At 51.5% G+C, this 17,558-nt stretch overlaps 1 protein-coding gene and 1 non-coding gene across 9 annotated transcripts in view; both read left to right on the top strand.

The window, feature by feature from the left end:
- TTC7B (tetratricopeptide repeat domain 7B) overlaps nt 1-17,558 on the top strand; it is a 304,954-nt gene that overhangs the window by 132,452 nt on the left and 154,944 nt on the right. The window lies entirely within an intron of this gene.
- On the top strand, nt 11,024-11,149 carry LOC112448621 (small nucleolar RNA SNORA11). The gene has a single exon (XR_003037004.1). It is a non-coding gene; the product is annotated as a small nucleolar RNA SNORA11 (small nucleolar RNA).

Here is a 17,558-nt window from a genome sequence, read left to right as displayed (position 1 = left end):
GAGTTCTAGTTTCCCTTGCTGTTATAAATAGAGGGAGAAGGGACGGAACACGGAAGTATTTTCCTAGTGATCTTTTTTCTTCCTTTTCACAATAAATCGTGGTCATCACAGAGGATACTCCAACCTGGCTTTCCCTCCCTGTAACTGAGAGTGTGTGTGATTGATGGACAAGCCCAGAGGCTGGAATGAATTGGGGGGGCTTTCAGAAACCCCCAACCAGCAGCGTCTGTTGGAAATGCTTTGTATGAGACTGATGAGGGTGGGCTGGCCAGCTTATTTTCCCATTTGAAGCCTGCACATCGAGCAGGAAGAAGAAGGGCCATTGGGCTCAGACCTCTTGTCCGGAACCTCTGGATGCCCCCAGCACCCAACAGAAAAATAATGATGAGAAGTGTGCCGAAGGTGACGGGTCATGTGCTGGAACTGCTCCCTGGTTCAAGTCTCATTTCATTTCACGCCAGTTCAAGGCGATTCCCATTGGCATAGTCAAAGTCCCATAGTTAAAGTTGGGGGGCTGCTCCATCTTGAAGCCCCCTTCCCTCTTTGCTTGTCTCACTGGCCTTTAAAGAGCAGTGATGCCCTGAGCCGGCGGCTGGGGAGGCCTCACCAGCTCCTCAAGGCAGGGGCTGGGAGCAGTGACGAGAGCTAACTGGGGCGGGTGGAGGCAGAGGGGAAAGAGAGAGAGCAGCAGGAGGTCCTGGACGTGCCCAGTGCCATCGGCTGTGTACATGGTGGGTCACCCAGAGCCTGGGGGCCACACTGGGGGGCATCTGACGGTGGCCGTCCCGCTGGAGTCTGCAGGGCACGTGGGGACAGACGGACCAGGCTCCGGGGGCTTTCCCTCCTGCGGTGTGTCTTGCTGCGGTGTGTCTTGCTGCGGTGTGTCTTACTGCGGTGTGTCTTGCTGCCTCGCTGTCTCACTCCTTTTTGTGTCTCTACATTTGAAAAATATGTATCTGGGAGAATATAATGGACAGAGATTGACTCATTTTCAAGGATAGGAAGATGCATCATAGATGAGTTTAGCAATAAGAGACACACAATTGATAAAGCGTATCTTTTACTTTAGAAATATGCTTAAATATATTCAGCTTCTTCATTGCCAAGCCGGTGACCTCGGGGCTCTCTCAGAAAGACCCTGGCCCTGGGGCCAGTCCCTGGGCCCCTCCTGCTGCCCCGCGTCTCCCCTCTTCACCACATGCTCTCACCTGGTCACCGACCCTCACGGCGTCGCCTCGCCCACGTCCACCCGTGCCCTGCAGCGTTGCCTGGGTTTCGCATGCTTGGCTTCTGCGCTCTGACCTCAGTCCTCCTGGCTCTGCCCCGCTGCAGGGGAGATGCTGTGCGCTGGGCTTCGGTCTGACCCTCAAACTGTGGCCTCATCCACCGTCCAGCCTGGCTTGTGAAGAAGCACTTGACCCCAGGATGAGGCATGGCTGGGGTGTTCCCAGCCTGCACTGTGGTGCTTTCTCATCACACTTACATACATCATGCGAAATGCTGGGCTGGATGAATCACCAACTGAAATTAAGACTACTGCGAGAAATATCAATAACCTCATATACGCAGATGATGCCACCCTAAGGGCAGAAAGTGAAGAGGAACTAAAGAGCGTCTTGATGAGGGTCAAAGGAGAGTGAAAAAGCTGGCTAAAAACTCAGCATTCAACAACTAAGATTCTGGTCCCATCACTTCATGGGAAATAGAAGGGGAAGAAGTGGAACAGTGACAGATTTTATTTTCTTGGCTCCAAAATCACTGTGGACAGTGACTGCAGCCAGGAAATTAAAAGACATTTGCTCGTTAGAAGGAAAGCTATGACAAACCTAGATGGCATATTAAAAAGCAGAGACATCACTTTGCCAACAAAGGTCCGTCTAGACAAGGCTATGTTTTTTTCCAGTAGTCATGTATGGATGTAAGAGTTGGACTATAAAGAAAGCTGAGCGTCAAAGAATTGATGTTTTTGAACTGTGGTGTTGGAGAAGACTCTTGAAGGTCCCTTGGACTGCAAGGAGATCCAACCAGTCCATTCTAAAGGAGATCAGTCCTGAATGTTCATTGGAAGGACTAACACAGAAGCTGAAATTCCAATACTTTGGCCACCTGATGCGAATAACTGACTCATTAGAAGAGACCCTGATACTGGGAAAGATTGAAGGCAGGAGGAGAAGGGTATGATGGAGGATGAGATGGTTGGATAGCATCATGAACTCAATGGACATGAGTTTGAGCAGACTCCCGGAGAAGGTCAGGGCAGCCTGGTGAGCTGCAAAGAGGGGTTGCAAAGAGTCGGAGTCGACTGAGCAACTGAAGGACATCATCACACTTCTCCTCGTCTGCCAGATCCTCTACAGCTGCTTCTCCCGCCCCCTCCTCTCTCCCCTCCTTCCCTTCCCGTTCCTCCCTCACCCCTCCCCTCCTCACTCCCCTTTCTCTCTGGCCCCCTTGGAGGGAGACAGCACCTGCTCTCACGCGGCCCATGTATCCTGGGCATGGTCTGACCTGGCACACACCCCTGTGGATCTCACCTCCGTTTTTCTCATCCCTCTGGGTGGCAGCAGCAGGCCTGTTAAGGCTGAAAAAACATCCTGCTGAGGCTTTGCTGCTGAAGGCAGGAAGAGAAGGGGACAACAGAGGATGAGATGGTTGGATGGCATCACCGACTAAATGGACATGAGTTTGAGCAAGCTCCGGGAGTTGGTGATGGACAGGGAGGCCTGGTGTACTGCAGTTCATGGGGTCGCAAAGAGTCGGACACGACTGAACTGAACTGAACTGAACTGACGCTTTGCAGAGGTGTAGTCAGAGTGCATTGGCCTCAGACGGCCAGGGCTGCTGCTCTGAAATCCTCAGATTGCCTTGCCCACGGCAGGCCCTCGGATGGGGGGCTGAGTGGATGCTGGAGCCAGAGGACCTGATGAGGAGCCAGCCCTCCTCCCAGCGGGGCGTCTGTTTCTTCATCTGTGTGTGTGTGTGTGTGCACGTGTGTGCTAAGTCTTTTCAGTCTTGACCGACTGTGTGTGACCCCATGGTCTGTAGCCCGCCAGGCTCCTCTGTCCACGGGATTCTCCAGGCAAGAACACTGGAGTGGGTTGTCATGCCCTCCTCCAGGGGATCTTCCCGAACCCGCGGCTCTTATGTCTCCTGCATTGGCAGGCGAGCTCTTTGCCAGTGCCCCTGGGAAGCCCTTCCCTATCGGCCAAAACACCCGAGAGCTGCGGTGAGGTGCAACCGAGAGACTGTGCGTGGAGTACTTGGTGCAGCGTCAGGCGGGCGGGCAGCGGTGAATTGTAATTTCCGCTGACGATGATGCCCGGCTGGCTTTCCAGCTGGAAGCGGGACCACAGGCAGGTCAGACTCCAATTCCTGAGGCAGGCATCGTTCACTTGATTGCAGAGCCTCATGCAGCATCGCTCTCAAGGAAGAGAGTTTATTTGTGACCACTGGTGCGCGTGGTCTCTGCCCAAGAGGCATTGCGATTAGCCTGGATAACCCATAATAACCGAGGGCCGCGGCTGTGTCTCAGAGAAGGGAGGAGGGGCGAGCATTCGGGCAGCACAGCCCATGCAGAGGAGTGGCCTGGGACTCCCCCAGCTTTCTAGGAGACAAGCGTCACCCCACCCCCACAGCTTGAGTCCTCGACGCCAGAATTGCCAGAGCAGCTTGAGTTAGGATGCTGTTTATTTGCTCCACGTTGATTTAGGAATATTCAACCATGTCTTGGGCTTCCCAGGTGGCTCAGGGGTAAGGAACTCGTCTGCCAATGCAGGAGACGCAGGTTCGATCCCTGGGTCGGGAAGATCCCTTGGAGGAGGGCACAGCAACCCACTCCAGTGTCCTTGCCTGGAGAATCCCATGGACAGAGGAGCCTGGTGGGCTACAGTCCATGGGGTCACAAAAGAATCAGACACGACTTAGGACTGAGCAGCAACAACAAGTTATGCCTTATAAACAGAGTGGCAGAGATTTCTAGCAGTGTTGCTTCTTGTCTGCCGTGGCAGGTGTACTGGGTGAGCCAAATGGATTGTATGTCATGTATGTTTTCCCTGGTTCTGAACTGGTTTTAATTCAGGGAAAGGGAAAGTGAAAGTTGCTCAGTCGTGTCCGACTCTTTGCAACTCCATGGACTGTAGCCCACCAGGCTCCTCTGTCCATGGAATTTTCCAGGCAAGAATACTAGAGTGGATTGCCATGCCCTCCTCCAGGGGCCCTTCCCCACCCAGGGATTGAACCCGGGTCTCCCGCATTGTAGGCAGACAGATGCTTTACCGTCTGAGCCACCAGGGCAGCACAGGGAGGGTGAGGGTGGGGATAAATTAACACGAGAAGACACATGAGCGTCGGAGCTGGGAGATGCGCCTGCTGGGTTGTACTCTTTCCTGGGTCGCATCAGGAGTTCTGTGTGGGAGGCCCTGACTTGGAGAGCGTAGGAGGGCAGGCAGTATGGTCAGCCTCCGGGCTTCCCTGGGGAGTTTGCAGCCAGGCCAGGCAATAAAGGGAGGATTGTGCGACTATAGTCAGTCACCAGGATGCTTTCGTTGTTGTCGTTCAGTTGCTAGGTCGTGTCTGACGCTTTGCAACCCCATGGACTGCAGCACGCCAGACTCCTCTCTCCTCCACTGTCTCCCGGAGTTTGCTCAGATTCATGTCCACTGAGTCAGTGATGGTATCTAATCATCTCATTCTCTGTCGTCCCCTTCTCCTTTTGCCTTCAGTCTTTCCCAGCACGAGGTTCTTTTCCAGTGAGTCAGCTCTTCCCATCAGGTGGCCAGAGTATTGGAGCTCCAGCTTCGGCATCAGTCCTTCCAGTGAATATTCAGGACTGGTCTCCTCTAGGGTTGACGGGTTCGATCTCCTTGCAGTCCAGGGACTGTATGTGTTGGTTATGAGTCTGTGCAGCACCACTATGTGCTGGTCTGAACTAGACCACTAGTCACCACCACACGTTGACTTGTAGAAGTTTCTGAACTTCCCCAGTCGTCTTGTCGACCTTTGCAACCGTTCAGCCCTGCTCAGTGTAGCTTGGAATCAGCAGGCAGGAAGAAGGGCCGTGAGGCTGAGCTTCCTGGGTTTATGGCCTCAGAGAAGCAGGAGCTTCAGACAGGCTCCTGCAGCCGGGGAGGTGGCGTGTGCTGGATGCGCTGGTCTCTCCAGGCTCCAGAGCAGAGCGACTCGGCCCTGTCCTTTGCCTTCTTGCCTTCAGAACGTCTTCCTTCTGGCAGTGACAGAAGTGGTGGCTTTTTCAACCGTGCACCCATTTTTACATTAAGAGTCAAAGAGAAAATTCAGACTCTTTTCCAGTAAGCATTTATTGAATATACATCAACTTTTTGTACATGACATTTCTCAAGAGATTTAGAGAGTAAAAGGAAATGAGCCTGTACTCTGGGAGATGGTAGGAGAAGGAAACAGGGAACGACGTCACACGTCGCTTTAAAGGGGATGGCTAAGAGAAAACGTAGGGGCCTTCCTTGGGCTGGCAGTTAAGAAGCCTCCTTGCAAGGCCGGGGATGCAGGTTCCATCCCTGGTTGGGGAACTAGCAGCCCACGTGCAGCAGAGCAGCGAAGCCCGTGTGCCACCACCGAGGGTCCATGCCCCGCAAGAAAAGGCCCCATGTGCAGCCAAGACTTGACACATCTAAATAAATTTAATACTTTTTTAAAAAAGGAGCAAACCGTGGAAGAGCACCTAATCACTTTAACTGAGCTGAAGCTTGCAGGCCCATTCATTCATTCAGTATTTATTCATTCGTTTAATGAGGATTGAGCGTAGCCCTACCAGGAACCGGCCCGCACTTAGCCTGGGGCTTTAACGGTGAAAAAGAATGACAAAGTCCTGCCTCCTGGAACCCTGTTTCTGAGAACTGAATAAAACAGGCAGTTTCGGAAGAGTCGGTGCATGTTGTGCCAGGGGAAGTCCAGCTTGCCACAGAAGCAGACGGGAAGCTGCATGTTGAGGCGGCTGCGGATTTGGGAAGCGGGGTACAGCTTTGGAGAAGTGGGCTTGAGGCGATGCAGGTGCAGGCTGGGGAGAGCCGGGGGTGCTTTCCAACTCGCTGGTAGGAACGTGGGGTCAGGACTGTGCTCAGCGTTCTCCGTGGGAAACCAGGGGCTCAGGGGCAAAGGGCCCGCCTGTCAAGCAGGAGACGCAGGATACTCAGGTTTGATCCCTGAGTCGGGAAGATCCCCTGGAGAAGGGAACGGCAACGCAGTCCAGTATTCTTGTCTGGAGAATCCCGTGGACAGAAGAGCCTGGTGGGCTGCAGTCCACGGGGTTGCAAAATGTCATACAGAACTGAAGCGACTTAGCTCAGGTACACACAGCATTGTGTGTATTCTGTAGGGTGTGAGGAAGCCACTCTGGTTGGAGCGGAGGCTTGTATCAAAACGTATAGGCTTTTCTATAAACCTCCCAGCACAGGACCTGGCGTGCAGGAGGTGAAGTCAGTCAGCTAACGCAGCTCTGCTGTGGGCCAGGACGGTGTGTGGTCCTGAGCTGATGAACAGAAGACGCCGCCCAGGCCCTCAGGGAGGATGCTGTCTAGTGAGGGGCATGATAAGCAAGTAAACCCGTGCTTAAAATCACAAATCACAGTGAGTGCTAGAAGATGAAAGAGTGCAGCAAATAACAGGGCACGTGCTTACGTGAGGTGGTCGGGGAAGGCCTCCTGAGGAGGTGACTGGACCAGGACTTGAGGGATGGAAAGGAGGGAAACAGGCCAACGGTAGGAGAAAGAGCTGCAAGCAGGGGGCTGGTCTTGCCCCAGGGAGAGCTTGGCGTGTTGAGGAATCCGAAAAGGGTCCCTTGGGGCTGAAGCGGAGGGGAAGGGGAGAGTCCCAGACTCCCCGGGTCTGCTGCGGTGGCGGACGCTGGGAGAGCTGTGGCCGTCCAGGGAAGAAGCCCCGGGTCACTGGGACGGAAGCGAGGGGACAGTGGGGGTTGGGCACAGATGCCCCTGAGGTGACAGCGGGAGCAGGGAGAGAAGTGCGTGCCCTGGAGGCGTGTGGGGTGCTGGGTGCTCCGTCCCAAGGGTGCGGGGACTCGCTTGAGGCACAAGTTGGGTGTTTCAGTGCATTGGTGATATTTAAAGCCCTGGACTGGCTGGAGTCAGGGAGGGACAGAGTGTGAAGACAGAAGCCCAAACAGCCCAGGGCCCAGCAGGAAACCTCCAAGAGCTGGCGCAGGGCTCAGGGGAGGGGCCCACAGGGAGCCACCAGGGGAGCGGACCAGGAGGGACGTCCCCGCGGGACCCTGAGCATCACCTGGGGCGAGTGATGCTGTGATGTTCCTGAGGGTGAAGACCGAGGCACAGGGTGAGATTCCGTGCACGGCGTCCGTGACCTTGACAGGACTTTTGCTGGACGACCAGAGCTGCTGCTCAACTGGGGAGAGAGGGGCAGACGCAAGGGTGGTATCAGAGGCGGGGCGCCTTCAATCAATGTTATTTCCCTTCCCATTTCCTTTTCCAAGTTGGCTTCTTGCTGGAGGATGGGTGGTGGAAAGATGGCGGAAGGCTAAAAACAAGCTTCTCCCAGGCGTGGAGAAGCTTGGGGTATCACGAAGAGCCCAGACTAGGGGGTTCATTTGGCCAGAGCCTAGTACCAGAAGAATCATGCCCCCACGCTGGTCAGATGTGGTTCATTTTACTTGTTTTTTGGCCATAGGCTACACTGTGATCTCAGCAAGAAGCATGTGTGCGTTTGACTGAGAGGAGGATGGGTTGATGGAGAGAGTGGGGGTCCGTGCAGGTGGCCGCTTCCCTTACTCACAGCCGTCTCAGGGGAAGTTTTTGGAGCAGTGTGAGTCCTGCAGCCTGGCCGCCTCGCCCACCCCAGGGATGCCTCTTGTCCTTCAGGGAGTCTTGAGTCTGGAAGATTTGGGGTCAACCCAGTCACCTGTGCTAAGCACTTCACACAAGTCATTTCAGTAACAAGAAGACTTTTCATAGCAGTTGAGCTGATGGTCGGTTTTGGAATCTGAAAATCCCAGAGTCCAAATGGGCTGTTGTTGCTGTTGTCCAGTCCCCAGTCGTGACTCTGCGACCCCGTGGACTGCAGCAGTCCAGGCCTCCCTGTCCCTCACTGTCTCCTGGAGTTTGTCCGAGTTCATGTTCATTGCATCGGTGATGCCGTCCAGCCATCTCATCCTCTGACGCCCTCTTCTTCTTCCGCCCTCGATCTTTCCCAGCATCAGAGACTTTTCCAATGAGCCGTCTGTTCACATCAGATGACCAAAATGCTGGAGCTTCAGCTTCAGCATCAGTCCTTCCAGTGAATATTCAGGGTTGATCTCCCTTAAGATGGACTGGTTGGATCTCCTTGCTGTCCAAGGGGCTCTCAGGAGTCTTCTCCAGCACCACAGTTCAAAGGCATCAATTCTGTGGTGCTCTGCCTCGTTATGGTCCAGTTCTCACAGCCGTATGTGACCACTGGGAACACCACAGCCTTGAGTATGTGGCCCTTTGTCGGCAGAGAAACGTCTCTGCTTTCAGCACGCTCTCTAGGTTTGTCATGGCTTTCCCGCGGAGAAGCAAGCGCCTCCTGATTCCAGGGCTGCAGTCACCGTCTGCAGTGATTCTGGAGCCCAAGAAAAGAAAGTCTGTCACTGTTTCCTTTCTTTCCCCATCTATTTCCCGTGAAGTGATGAACCGGATGCCATCATCTTAGTTTTCTGAATGCTGAGTTTTAAGCCAACTTTTTCACTCTTCTCTTCCACTTTCGTCAAGAGGCTCTTTAGTTCTTCTTTGCTTTCTGCCAAAAGGGTGGTGTCATCTGCATATCTGAGGTTATTGATATTTCTCCCAGCAATCTTGATTCCAGCTTGTGCTTCATCCAGCCCGGCATTTCTCATGATGTGCTCTGCAAATAAATTAAACAAGCAGAGTGACAATATACAGTCTTGACATATTCCTTTCCCAATTTGGAACCAGTCTGTTGTTCCATGTCCAGTTCTAACTGTAGCTTCTAGACCTGCATACAGATTTCTCAGGAGGCATGTCAGGTGGTCTGGTATTCCCATCTCTTTCAGAATTTTCCACGGTTTGTTGTGATCCACACAGTCAAAGGCTTTGGCATAGTCAATAAAGCAATAGATGTTTTTCTGAAACTCTCTTGCTTTTTTGACGATCCAGTGGATGTTTGCAATTTGATTTCTGGTTCCTCTGCCTTTTCTAAATCCAGCTTGAACATCAGGAAGTTCATGGTTCATGTACTGTTGAAGGCTGGCTTGGAGAATTTTGATCATTACTTTCCTAGCATGTGAGATGAGTGCACTTGTGCAGTAGTTTGAACATTCGTTGGCATTGCCTTTCTTTCGGATTGGAAGGAAAACTGACCTTTTCCAGTTCTGTGGCCACAGCTGAGTTTCGAAGTCTACTGGCATATTGAGTACAACACTTTCACAGCATCACCTTTTAGGATTTGAAATGACTCAACTGGAATTCCATCACCTCCACTAGGTTTGTGTGTAGTGATGTTTTCTAAGACCCACTTGATTTCACATTCCAGGATTTCTGGCTCTGGGTGAGTGGTTACACCATCGTGATTATCTTGGTCGTGAAGATCTTTTTTGTACAGTTCTTCTGTGTATTCTTGCTACCTCTTCTTAATATCTTCTGCTTCTGTAAGGTTCATACCATTTCTGTCCTTTATCGAGCCCATCTTTGCATGAAATGTTCCCTTGGTATGTCTTATTTTCTTGAAGAGATCTCTAGTTTTTCCCATTCTGTTGTTTTCCTCTATGTCTTTGCACTGATTACTGAGGAAGGCTTTCTTATCTCTCCTTGCTAGTCTTTGGAACTCTGCATTCAGATGCTTCTGTCTTTCCTTTTCTCCTTTGCTTTTCACTTCTCTTCTTTTCACAGCTATTTGTAAGGCCTCCCCAGACAGCCATTTTGCTTTTTTGCATTTCTTTTCTATGAGAATAGTCTTGATCCCTGTCTCCTGTACAGTGTCACGAACCTCATTCCATAGTTCATCAGGCACTCTATCTATCAGATCTAGGTCCTTAAATCTATTTCTCACTTCCACTGTATAATCATAAGGGATTTGATTTAGGTCATACCTGAATGTTCTAGTGGTTTTTCCTACTTTCTTCTATTTAAGTCTGAATTTGGCAATAAGGAGTTCATGATCTGAGCCACAGTCAGCTCCTGGTCTTGTTTTTGCTGACTGTATAGAGCTTCTCCATTTTTGGCTGCAGAGAATATAATCAATCTGATTTCGGTGTTGACCATCTGGTGATGTCCATGTGTAGAGGCTTCTCTTGTGTTGTTGGAAGAGGGTGTTTGCTATGACCAGTGCGTTCTCTTGGAAAAACTCTATTAGCCTTTGCCCTGCTTCATTCTGTACTCCAACGCCAGATCTGCCTGTTACTCCAGGTGTTTCTTGACATCTGCTTTTGCATTCCAGTCCCCTATAATGAAAAGGACATCTTTTGGGGGGTGTTAGTTCCAGAAGGTCTTGTAGGTCTTCATAGAACCGTCCAACTTCAGCTTCTTCAGCGTTAAGGTTGGAGCATGGACTTGGATTACTGTGATGTTGAATGATTTGCCTTGGAAATGAACAGAGATCATTCTGTCGTTTTTGAGATTGCATCCAAGTACTGCATTTTGGACAAAAGAGTCTGAAATTGGTTAGAGCACATTAAAAATTCCCTTATGGCTCAGCTGGTAAAGAATCTGCCTGCAATTTGGGAGACCTAGGTTTGATCCCTGGGTTGGGAAGATCCCCTGGAGAAGGGAAAGGCTCCCCACTGCAGTATAGTTCATGTGGTCGCAAGGAGTCGGACATGACTGTGGGACTTTCGCTTTTACATTAAAAAAAAAAAAATCAGGGCCCTTTAGAGACAGGAACTCTGAGACCCAGAGAAATCATGTTGAATGACCATTCAATAAACATTTAGAACCTCACTAAGTTATTTACTAGCACCAAACACTGTTCTAAGTGAACAAGTCAGACCCAGTCACTGCCATGACGAGGTTTACATTTTGGTTGGGGAAACAGTAGACAAGGCAGTGTTGAGTTGTGTTCAGAGCAGTCTGCCTGCAGAAGTGACTCATCTGTTTGCGACACACGCCACAGGAATCTGGGTTCATCGTGACAAGGAGCCCAAGACCTGTGGCCGTCCCATGAACAGCCTGCACGTGCCCCCGCGCCTCCGCGCGCTGCAGGCGGGCCCGGCCGCAGAGCTGCGTGTTGGAAGCAGAGCCGCAGTAGTTAGTGGGTAGCCTGCCGTCCAGCACTGTTCAGTCCCTGTGGGTGGGCCCTGAGGGTTCTTACAGACGTAAAGGCTTTGAACCTCTCTTTTCAAAGGAAAAGCAAAGATCCCAATTATATGCCATCTTGAAGAGACCAAACTATGGAGACAATAAAAAGATCGGTGGCTGCCAGGAGTCTGGGGGAGAGGGGGGATGAACGCACAGAATACGTAAGTGTTTAGAGCCGTGAGAGTGCTCTGTGTGCCGCTGTACGGAAGGATTGTTGTTGTGGGGTCCCTAAGTCTCGTCTAACTCTTTTCAACCTTATGGACTGTGGCTTGGGAGGATTTCCCAGGCGAGAATACCGGAGTGGGCTGCCATTTCCTCTTCCTCCAGGGGATCTTCCCGACCCAGGGATCAAACCGGCATCTCCTGCATTGCAGGCAGACTCTACCGCTGAGCCACCAGGGGCCGCAGTAGCGGAGCGGTGTCTTTAGGCTTTTGTCCAATCCCGTGGAGCGCACAGCACTCTTCCCTTCCGTGCCATGAACCTTAAGGTGAGCCATGGACTTTGGTCATTAACATGCATCAGTGAAGGTCATCCTTGGTGTAAAAAAAAAAGACCGCTCTGGTGAGTGAGGTTGCTAACGCCTGTGTATTTGGGGTGAGGGGTATATGGGAAATCTCTGTACTTTCCTGTCAATGTGGTTGTAAACCTAAAAGGTTAGAAACAAGGGGGGGGATTAACCAAGGCAGGGTGACTGACCCAGGGTCACAGCGCTGGCTGGTGGTCGTGCTTGGCCCTGTGCGCCCCCCGAAACCTGGCCCCGCCCCTCACCGCTTGCTTCCCGCCTTGAAAATGGAGAGCTGGTCAGCAAGGAATGCATTACACTCAGAAATAAGGACTTTTAAAGTCAGTCTAGGGGTCACTATTTATGTAATAAGCATCAGCCAAGGCGTCTGTCTTTCGTTTCAGTGTAGACTGGGTCTGGCTCATCCCTTAATGCCGTCAAAACTTTAATACGAAAACACAGGAATCTTTGTCAGTTTTACTTATGAAACTCCAGGGCCGCATTCCATGAGTGAATATGGGGACGGGTGGTTGGTTGCTTTCCATGCACTTCACCAGTGCTAGCGTGCTCTGCGTGTTAGAGGCCTGTGTCGCCGAAGCGATATCAGCGCCCAGCATGGTGGGTTCTTCCGTGTTGGGTGGTCCTTGGCTTCAGGAGGGGAGATGGGAGGGGAGGGGAGGGGGCTGGTGAACTAACTGGCAGTTGACGGCAGCTCTCAAGGCCCCTCCCCGCCTGGCTCTCCCAGCTGCAGGCTGCCCCCGTCAGAGCTAGAATTCCCTGAAGATGAGCGGCTGCAGGAAGTTACCCCAGTTCTTCACCTTGAACTTGTCTAAGATAGTGATTTTCTGTTTTAATGGGGGGAAGGGGGAGATTCTTTGTTTATTCATTCACGTATTTATTCATCCATCAAACATTTATGTGCTAGGAGCTAGGGTAGAGACAGCAAAAGATCCCAGTGGATTTTCTAGTCCAACAGGAAGATAAGTAACTACAGTGGGCTTAAGTCTCGGCAAAGGCGAAGGCGATACTATGTTCTTTAAATGTAGCCTTTCACTTTGCAAGTTCCTCCGAAAGAGATGGTTATATAACAGTGGTGTCTCAAAATCAAAATTAACTTTTTAAAAAAATATATATTTCCCAATAACTCTTGATACGACCAGAGATTGACTCTGGAATTTTCTGATACAGATGGCAGCGTGAGCTGGCTGACTCTCGGGTCGTACTCTGGGTGGGGTATCATCAATGAACAGACACAGCAGGAATGTACAGTGTGGAGTGAGGAACGCTGCCCACCTCTGTTTAGTTTCAGATGGTTTGTTATAACATTCACTTGTTCTACTAGGGTTTATTCCACTCCCACTCCTGCCAGACGTTCTCCAGGTGCTGGGGGTAACATGGTGAGTAGCCAGATATGCTTCTTGCTCTCAGAAAGAAACCAGGTCCTTATAGTCCTGGTTGTATGACTATACGCCAAGATGGTGCTCAGGAGGCAAGGTACCCATTGCTGTGAGACTCCATCTGCAAATGAAGTTGACCTGGGCCTGGTGGGCAGGCAGGGGAGGTTTCCCCAGCAAGTGTCTGAGCAGAGCCTGAAGATGAATCAGTGAACAGGAGCTAACTTGCAAAGGCAAAGTCGGGTGGGCAGTGTTGTTTAGACCTGAAAGGATCCTAAACTGGCACCAGGGGCGTGTGGCTCCACCAGCCCGCTCTTCTGCTCTACTTCACTTTTCTCAGCATTGGGCTTCCCTGGTGGTCCAGGTGGTGAAGAATCCGCCTGCAGTGCAGGGACCCAGGTTCAATCTCTGGGTCCCAAAGTCCCCTGGAGAAGGGAATGGCTTCCTACTTCAGTATTCTTCCCTGGAGAATACCATGGACACAGGAGCCTGGCAGACTATAGTCCGTGGGGTCGCAAAGAGTCGGACTGAGTGACTGAGCAAACAGCGTTTAACCAGCATCAAGTATACTGTGAACAGAGCTTACAGGGACCTGCTTAGGTTGTTTAGCATTCCAGCCCACGAGACTCATGCGCCACACTGGGCATCTGTCTGTTGAGACTGACCTAGAATAGAATCAAAGGCTGCCAGCCGGGCACTGTCGGGGGCTTCTCTCCCGTGTGGCCTGTGGGCTGGATTGTCCATCCGGCCACTCGAGAGCTTTGCCCGCCCCTGTCGTGCAGTGTCCTGCTCTAGAGAAGGAGCCTCGCGTCGAGGAAGGGTGGGCTCAGTCCTGGTTTAATGTCTCCCTGGGGAGATACCCAGCTGTACGTCATCGCAGTCAAGGAAGCCCGAAGCTGTGTTGTCCCCATCAGATATTTATAGCTCCTTCCAGTCCAGATGCAAGTTATCAATCAGGGGTCATTTTTAACATAAGCAATGTTGCCTCCTAACATAATTGACATTCTATGGGTATCTTTAATTAGGTTTCCAGAGAAGCAGAACTGAAAAGTTAACTTAAGGTCAGATTCTCAAGCAGGAGAGGAAAGGAATTTGTTAACCCTTTCCTGCATTATGTATTTTTTCCTGATCTGTTTGTTGTCTGCCTGCCATCACCGGCGTACAAGTTCCAGGAATTTTTGTCTGTCTGGTTTGGGGAGGGGCCTGTGTCTGTCTACGGCTGTGTGTGAAGGAGTGAGAGAGTGAGTGAACCTCTCCTGTTCAGGGATGGCTGTGGCTCATAGACGCCTGACAGTTGTGTGTTTTCTTTAAAATGAGTTAGTACAGCACGTGTGTGCTGAGCGCTAAGGGCTGAGCTGGGTTCTAGTCCTGGGGTGCAGGGTGGACGCGGCCGCCGGCGGGGCTCACGGTGCTACTGCTCCTGCCGCAGCTTCTTAGTGGGAGGGCGGAGCTGTGCTCTGGGCTTCCAGATCTTCCTGGATGTGGAAAGGTGATGTCTTTCCGTTGAAAGGGGGTGGAGGGGGCCAGGGATCAAATCATCGCCTTGTCCTCAGTCAGAAATAATATGTTTTCTGGGCTCATCACAGGGGCTTCTTCTGTCTGCCTGATCTCTGAGATAAGGCTATTTCCAATGATGCCGGCTGCATTATAAGATGCTGCCCAAGCAGGGGGCTTCCCTGGTGACTCAGCGGTAGAGAATCCTCCTGCCAATGCAGGGGACACCAGCTTGATCTCTGGGTGGAGAAGATCCCCTGGAGAAGGGCATGGCAACCCCCTCCAGTATCCTTACCTGGGAAGTCCCATGGACAGAGGAGCCTGGCGGGCTGCAGTCCATGGGGTTGCCAAGAGTCGGATACGACTTAGTGCCTGAACAATGACCCCAGGCAGGTCTGACCGACTGTTTCATCTCTGGGTGGCAGCGTGGTGCTGGTCAGCCTCCTTCCTTCAGCCCAGACACATCTGGATTCAGGGTTCCCACAGCAGGAGTGTGTTATCCTCTTCCACAGCTTAGTGTTGAGAACCTTTGCTCCCAGAGCCTCCCAGACCTGCATGTTTTGTTTTTTAATCTGTAGCTCTTTGAGTTGACATCTCATGGAGTGAAGTTGGACACAGGAGCCTGTGAGCCTGTGTCAGTGCGGGCCTTGCAGGCAGCGGCTCGAGGGCAGACCGCTGAAATGACACGTGTGTGCTGGGAAAGAGGAATTCACGTCCCGCCTGGTCAAGGAGGAAGCCAGATCTCACCCTCGGTGCGCCTGGCAGACAGCGGGGAGCTTTCTTGGTAATTTGGTGACGTCCGTGCCACAGAGCGAGTCCAGATGTGCCTGCTGGGGAGGCAGGGTTGGTGGTGGGGCTGTGGGCGAGCCAGCAGCTTCCCTGCTTGGGCTCCCATCTGGGCCGCGCTCGTCCACCTGCTCCCCCGCTGCCCGGGCATGGCTGCCAAACGCGGGAATGCGTACTGTGAGGGCAGGGCGTGGGGTCGAGGCCCCAGCTCTTTTCAAGAGATATTTCCTACCTGTTTCTAAGTCATCGCTTTTCTCTCTATTCTTTCTTTCTTTCTTTTTTTTTTTTGCAGAGATATTTTTAGTCAACTCTTACAGAGAGTCACAGAGAGATTGAGCTAAAGCCCAGAAAATGACTGAGATATCTTTGGAGCATTTATGACTTTTCTTAGGAAATGCTAGAAGTTTCTCTTGAAAAGGAGAGGGGCCATACATTTTCTTACAAAGACCTGCCTTCATATTTGTGGAGCTATGTCTGCCACTGATCCGCACATCAGTAAACATAGCTACAACATAATTGTGTGTTCTCACAGCAAAGTCCTCCACGAAACTGCAAGACTCGCACCAGTTAATGGATTGCTTCTTTCAGCTGACGGTTGGTTTTGCACCTTCCTCTCTGTCTGGGTGTCCGTTTTTCTTTCCACTCCCAGGCGGCTCTGGTGGTAGCCCTCCAGGCCTGGGACCCGCCGTTCCTTTGCTTCTGCCGGCTCTTCCCTCGGTATCGTCTCTTTGCTGGCAGGTGCGTGGTTGAAGGGCGTGGGAGCTGCTTCTTTGAGTCTCCCTGGCAAATTAGCATCAGAAGCAGCAATCTGCATGTTGGAAACAAGCAGTTAAAATACCAGGAAGAATCTGATACTGTATTTCTTCTGAAGAAATACCCAGAAAAACTCATTAGCCAGGCTTGGTAAAACCTCTGAATTACAGATTTTTTTTTCAAAGATGCAATTATATTGCTTTCAAGTTCATTTTGAGCTAGATTTTTTTTCTTTTTTAAGAGATGCTATTGCCTGCTCAGTTCCATGGACATTTATTGAGAGCCTGCTGGCTGCCAGTCTCTAGGATAAGCTCTGGGATTTGAGATGAATAAAAAATGTTCTATGAGCTCATGGGGAAGACAAAGATGTCAACAAGGAATTCTAGCACCTGTGACAGCACGGCAGTGACGAGACGGGCTGGGGGTCCGGGAGTGGGGCCGGCGGGGTCGGGTACTGGCCTGGGTGTGCTCTCCGCGTTTCTCAGAGCTGACTTGAGCCCGGTCTTTGGGGACGGTCTTTTCCCCGTCTTCAGGAAGCCTGCAGGGAGGCGGGCGGGGACGGTGGTCTTGGCTCCCAGGCGGGACAACGCACCTATTGTGCTCTCGGCAGGCAGCGCTGTCGAGGGGTTAGTGGGCACTGCCGCTGGAGCCAGCAACCTGGGTGTGAATTCTCTCTCACAAAATGCTGTGACCTCGACCTCTCTGTGGTTCATTTCCCTCGTTTGTGACTGAGTGCAGCACAGCGCCTGCTTCATGGTGTTGTGCGGCAGATTAAGAGCCTTAGAAAGTAGAGTGTTTGGACAGTGTCCGGCACACGGTAAGCACGATAAATTAGGGTCTGTCAGCTCCCTCGGGCTCAGACAGTAAAGAATCCGCCTGCAGTGCGGGAGACGAGGGTTCGAGCCCTGGGTCAAGGAGATACCCTGGAGAAGGAAATGGCAACCCACTCCAGAGTTCTGGCCTGGAAGATGAGGAGTCTGCTGGGCTACAGTCAGTGGGTTCACAGAGTCAGATACAACCCAGCCACTAAACAACACTTTCACTTTAGAAGAGAAGATTCGAATGAGCAGATGAGGAACCTGGGAAGAACAGCACTGGCAGAGCTCGGGGGTCTTCTCGTATCTTGACGTTAAAAAGATAGTAACCAGATAGCAAAACCAAAACCCCACAAACAACATTTAGAACAAAACTAGATGAGAAAATGTACTCATGAACCTCAAAGCATATATAAGCTAACAGGACAGACTTCCAGCAGCTCAAGACAAGCATGTTATTTGCATTTGTGTGGGAGAAAGCAGAAGGCAGCAATCGGGTATTCTAGGGCCTGCAAACAGGAGACCCAGAAATAGCCAGCAAGG

This window comes from Bos taurus, chromosome 10 (genome assembly GCF_002263795.3).
Source record: "Bos taurus isolate L1 Dominette 01449 registration number 42190680 breed Hereford chromosome 10, ARS-UCD2.0, whole genome shotgun sequence".
Classification (NCBI taxonomy): Eukaryota; Metazoa; Chordata; class Mammalia; order Artiodactyla; family Bovidae; genus Bos; species Bos taurus.
Note: the sequence above shows the minus strand (reverse complement) of the source record. Positions and strands in the feature narration are given on the sequence as shown.